Source organism: Zalophus californianus, chromosome 7 (genome assembly GCF_009762305.2).
Source record: "Zalophus californianus isolate mZalCal1 chromosome 7, mZalCal1.pri.v2, whole genome shotgun sequence".
NCBI lineage: Eukaryota > Metazoa > Chordata > Mammalia > Carnivora > Otariidae > Zalophus > Zalophus californianus.
In genome coordinates, this window is record NC_045601.1 from 1,717,110 (window position 1) to 1,723,109 (window position 6,000).

The following is a 6,000-nucleotide window of genomic DNA, read 5'->3' on the forward strand; positions in this document are numbered from 1 at the left end:
GGTTTTTAGCAGGGGACACATATACACAAATAAATTATACTTTGCCATCCATGTCTACAGTACCACGTGTCAATGTAAGGGCAAACCAGACACCCAGAGCCTCTATCACAGATTATCTACCATCTCAAAAATCCTGGAACAGTAAACTCACCCCCCAGGAGGTCATCAGGAAAGGAATTAAGAAAAAAGTATTACTGAAATAACACTATAAATTCATGAGCACAGGAACAGAAAACAATGAAGAAATAAAAGGAATTAAGATAGGACTTCATTCTTAATAACTAGAAACACTCCTGGCCGTATGTCAGCCCATTCACTGGTACCTGCTTTCCATGTCATAGAAATTCACTGTGATTTTGCAAATCAAGCCATGCCAAGTCAAGTCAAAACACCTGAGTCTGAAAGACTGCTATCATTTTATGAGGTTTATATAGTGGCTTTAGGCAAAATACAACAGGGAAATTTCAGTTCTAACGGCTCTTCCTTACTTATTCCAACACACACAGCAGCACCTTCTCTGTGGTTTGCACCTGGGGAGCCCTTTCTTGGGGAAAAGCTTCTCCAAAGTTCCGAGGGGCTTCCTGCCTTCATGCTGCCCATCAAGACACAAGGACAGTTAGCACCGCTTCCAAATAACTCACAGTTTATGTGGAAAAGCCAAAATACAGAGAATTCTCAAGGCACCTCATGAACATCAAGAACATCGAAAACTTATACAAATGTGAATTCAGACTTCGTACACCATCCTTTTAGTTTTTTGAAACCAACTGAAGCATCATCTTATAACAAACCCCATCGCCACGAAGGGGAGCCTCTCAGACAATGGCCATCACCCCCTGCCCCCTGGGAGAGAAGCGCAATGCTGACCGAGTCCCTCCTATATCCAGAGCCACACGGCTGTCTCTGCGTGTGTTTGTGCAGTTACCCCGCTGACATACCCCTGCCTTGACGGCGGACCGCCATTCCCCTTCTTAAACAGATGGGATCGCTTGGAGCTGGGTTCCACAACCCTTCCCCAGGCAGGAGGCTCGCATCCCCGCACGCAATGGGGTTCCCCCACACACAGGAACCGCATGGACGTGGGACCAAGCAAAAGGAACCTCCAGACCCTGACCCATAGACGCATGCAAGTCCTCCCAACAAGTCTGGCTGGGGGCAAAATCATGAGGTTCCAATCATTTTTTATGAGATTATTTTATAAAGAAAAATCTATCTGCTGATTGATGCACTGAAGCAGCACCTAATTACATAATCCCCACTTGCCTTTGGCAAGAATATAATTATTAATTTAATATGGTTGGTTTGCATGCATAGAAGCTGGTGTGTATTTGCTACAACTTTGTTAATGTGTTATTCCCTTCAATCAAAATAAATGAGCTGTTACAATCTTTATTGAGTACTTGGTGAGGAATATCTGGAACTGTCTTCACTTGAAAATTTCCTTTGACTACTATACAAATGTGGTCATATCATAGCTTTAAGAGAGGCTTGAAGACAAAATTAAGCTGGTAGCTTTAACTTATAAGTCAAGGAGTCACTAAATTTTTAACTTTTTTATTTAGTTACATGGGTCATGCTTCTAGAAAAATAAAAATGGGTGGTGTCTTACTCTGGATCTCAGCTCAGATCATGATCTCAGTATTGGGAGATGGAGCCTGCTTGAGATTTTCTCTCTCCCTCCATTCCTCCCCCCCAATAAAAAATATATATAAAATAAAATTTAAAATCAATACATAAATGCAGTAAGAAAAGAGATCAAGTCACTACAATCCCTTTACCCAGATAGAACTTTTAACATTTCAAGTGGACAGCCTTTCCCACTTCTCTGTGTATGAAATACACACACACGTATTCTTTTGGATGGAGCCACAGTGTTTTATCATCTGGTGTTTGTCTTAATAATATATCATGAACATTTTTCCATGTCAATAATTTACTCACATTTACTGCAGTGAATTTCACCCTCAGATTCAATTGAAAGTGATGAGCATCAGGACAGACAAATAGGTCAGAAGAAGGACTAGCTCCAGGTGTAGGGGTGATCTCTAATAGAGACAGCTTTTGAATTCAGTGCAAAAAGGGAATTTGTTTAAGAAAAGGTGATGTGAGGGGCACCTGGGTGGCTCAGTCAATTAAGCGTCTGCCTTCGGCTCAGGTCATGATCCCGGGGTGCTGGGATCGAGCCCCCCATTGGGCTCCCTGCAGAGCAGGGAGCCTGCTTCTCCCTCTGCCACTGCTGCTCCCCCTGCTTGCGTGTGCTCTCTCTCTCTGTCAAATAAATTAATTAAAAAAAAAAAGAAAGAAAGAAAAGAAAAGGTGATGTGAAGGGGGTACCTGGGTGGTACAGTCGGTTGAGCATCTGATTCTTGGTTTCAGCTCAGGTCATGGTCTCAGGGTCATGAGATTGAGCCCTGTGTCAGGCTACACACTCAGCATGGAGTCTGCTTGAGGTCCCCTCTCCCTCTGCCCCTCCCCATTCTCTTTCTCTAAAATAAATAAATCTTTTTTTAAAAATGAATAATGTTTGCTAAAATGGTGACTTCATGTTAAAATAAGGAAGAATCTTTTTAAAAGATTTTATTTATTTGACAGAGAGAGACACAGCAAGAGAGGGAACACAAGCAGGGTGAGCGGCAGAGGGAGAAGCAGGCTTCCCGCGGAGCAGGGAGCCCGATGCGGGGCTCGATCCCAGGATCCTGAGATCATGACCTGAGCCGAAGGCAGACGCTTAACTGACTGAGCCACTCAGGACCCCCAAAATAAGGAAGAACTTTTAAGTAAGACAATAATCATAAAAGACATCGTAAAAGGAAAAAAAGAAGAACATATTAAGTACTGATATGTCGAGAATACCAGAAAGTTGGAGAAAAACAATAGATTGGGGTGGGGGGAGAACATGTCCAACACATACGACAAATAACAGCCAGAACACGCAAGAGGTTCCTCCCGACAAATAAGATGAAGGATGATATGAGCAAGCAGGCCCAGTGGTTAGAAGTAAAAGCTCTTAATAAACACACGAAGAGATGCTCACACAGAGTAGGAGTCACAGTGTTGTTCACCAAATAAACACTGAGATACTATATTTTTACCACTCAAAAAAAGTTTTCAAAAGGAAGACATTCAGTATCGGCAATGACGTGGGTTTGGAGTTTCCACTAACACGTCGCTGGTTATTGCTACAATCTTTCTGAGAGAAAATCTTGCCATGTTAATATAAAAACATGGATGCCCTCAGAGAACACAGAAATAAAAGCAACAATAAGCCCGCAGGTATGCGAATGTTTCTGCAGGACCACCAGGGTGGGAAGAAATGAAACAACCAAATGTTTGTCAGTGGAAGTATGATTAGATGTGTCCATATAGTGAAACAGGGTTTATCTGTTAAGAGTTGGTTGCTGACTTCAGGCCCAGGGTGCGCGGGTCCCCACTGTGCTCCGTGGAGCCACGGTGAGTCATTGTGGCCAGGTGACACGGCACCTGGCTGAGAGGGGCTTCAGAGGGAGCCTGGACGTACTCTTCACACTGTTTCCAGATGGGGGTGGGGCTCTGCAGCATTAAAATGGTTAAGGAGGGAAATTCTTTAGGCTAAAGACTAAATGTCAGGCTGCTGCTATCTCTGCAGAGTTTGTGTATCTCCTGTAACACGACTTCTCTTGTCTTCTGCCCGTACTTCGCAGGCATCTGTATCCACAGGGAGGTACTGGGGGGTGTAGGAGGTTCCATCAGTGGTTCTTGAGCATCTCTCTGCCTGTTCCCGCATGCACCCTCCAGGGGGGCGCCCCCAGCATCGCTGGCAGGTCCCGCCTGCTCCCGTCCGAGGCAGTGTGTCTGAAAGTCATGCGTGAGATGAATAAACATCATCCTGGGTCGTCTGAGCAACTGCTGCTGTGCTGCCCAAGCCGGTGGTCCTGAGAGCCTGCCGGATGGTCCTGAGAGCCCGCTGGGTGGTCCTGAGAGCCCGCCGGGAGACTCAGGGCTGGGGGCCCTGCAGGAGCGGGCGTGGGTGTTTGCTTCCCTCTCGTCCGGTTCCCCTGGCCAGTGTGCTGAGGGAGAGACCGGGGCTTGACCCTGCCACACCGCCGCTGGTGTGTGCATCCCCGAGCGCGGCCCTGGCCTCGGCCGCCTGAGCTCCCAGGAGCTGGCGTGCTCACGGCCGCAGAGTGCGCCTGCCCGCAGCCCGATCCCACGGTCACCAAGGCCAGCAGCGGGCCTCCCTCGCTGGTGGGACAGGCCAAGGGGTGGGGAGGGGGCAACTGTGGTGGTTTTCCTTGGTGGACTGTTGTGTTTTCTAAGTTCTCTGTTGTGGTAATATATTACTTTTACAAGTGGAGAGAAAAATAGCCCATTTTAAAGCAAAAAAAAAAAAAAGAGTTGGTTGCTGATAAAGCTATAGAGTAACGTGTGTAGTGTAAGAACTGAAGGGATGAGGCAGATGATGGATGGACAGAGGGAGGGAGAGGTGGATACACAGACAGACAGTAGAGAGATCACAGACAGATGATGAATGATAGATAGATAGATAGATAGATAGATAGATAGATAGATAGATGGGTGGATGGAGGATGGGTGGGTGGGTGGGTGGGTGGATGGATGGAGGATGGGTGGATGGGTGGGTGGATGGGTGGGTGGGTGGGTGGGTGGGTGGATGGGTGGGTGGATGGATGGAGGATGGGTGGATGGGTGGGTGGATGGGTGGATGGGTGGGTGGGTGGATGGAGGATGGGTGGATGGGTGGGTGGATGGGTGGATGGGTGGGTGGGTGGGTGGGTGGATGGGTGGGTGGGTGGATGTATGGAGGATGGGTGGATGGGTGGGTGGATGGGTGGGTGGGTGGGTGGGTGGGTGGGTGGATGGATGGAGGATGGGTGGATGGGTGGGTGGATGGGTGGATGGGTGGGTGGGTGGATGGAGGATGGATGGATGGATGGGTGGTGGGTCGGTGGGTGGATGGATGGAGGATGGGTGGGTGGATGGAGGATGGGTGGGTGGGTGGGTGGATGGGTGGGTGGGTGGATGGGTGGGTGGGTGGGTGGGTGGGTGGATGGTTGGGTGGATGGGTGGATGGGTGGGTGGGTGGATGGGTGGGTGGATGGGTGGGTGGGTGGATGGGTGGGTGGGTGGGTGGGTGGAGGATGGGTGGGTGGGTGGATGGGTGGGTGGGTCAGTGGGTGGATGGATGGAGGATGGGTGGATGGATGGATGGGTGGTGGGTCGGTGGGTGGATGGATGGAGGATGGGTGGATGGATGGAGGATGGGTGGGTGGGTGGGTGGGTGGGTGGGTGGATGGGTGGGTGGGTGGATGGGTGGGTGGATGGGTGGATGGGTGGGTGGGTCAGTGGGTGGATGGATGGAGGATGGGTGGATGGATGGATGGGTGGTGGGTCGGTGGGTGGATGGATGGAGGATGGGTGGATGGATGGAGGATGGGTGGGTGGGTGGGTGGGTGGGTGGGTGGATGGGTGGGTGGGTGGATGGGTGGGTGGGTGGATGGGTGGGTGGATGGGTGGATGGGTGGGTGGGTGGGTGGGTGGGTAGGTGGGTGGATGGATGGAGGATGGGTGGATGGGTGGATGGGTGGGTGAGTGGGCGTGTAGATACCTGGATGGATGGATAGATTGGCAGACAGGTGACAGAGATGAAGTTATCAAGGTGGGAAGTGTCAGGAGTAGGCATGTTGAAAGTGTGTGCTCCTCAGTAGGAAGCATGACAAGAGCACAACATCACTTCTGGATATTCTTGCCTCAGATGCACAACCTGAACCAGGAGGAAACCTAACAAAATGAAACCAAGGAGCATCCAACGAAATAACTCATCCATAATCCTCAAAAGTACAGTCATAAGTCAAGAACAGTCTGAGCCCCTGCTCCAACCTGACAGAGATGGGATGGGACAAGTAAATGCATTAGTCTGGGATTGTTCTCACCTGAAGGACATTGACAGGATAACTGGTGAAATCTGAATTAAATATTAGATGGTGATCATGAAAAAACATCAAC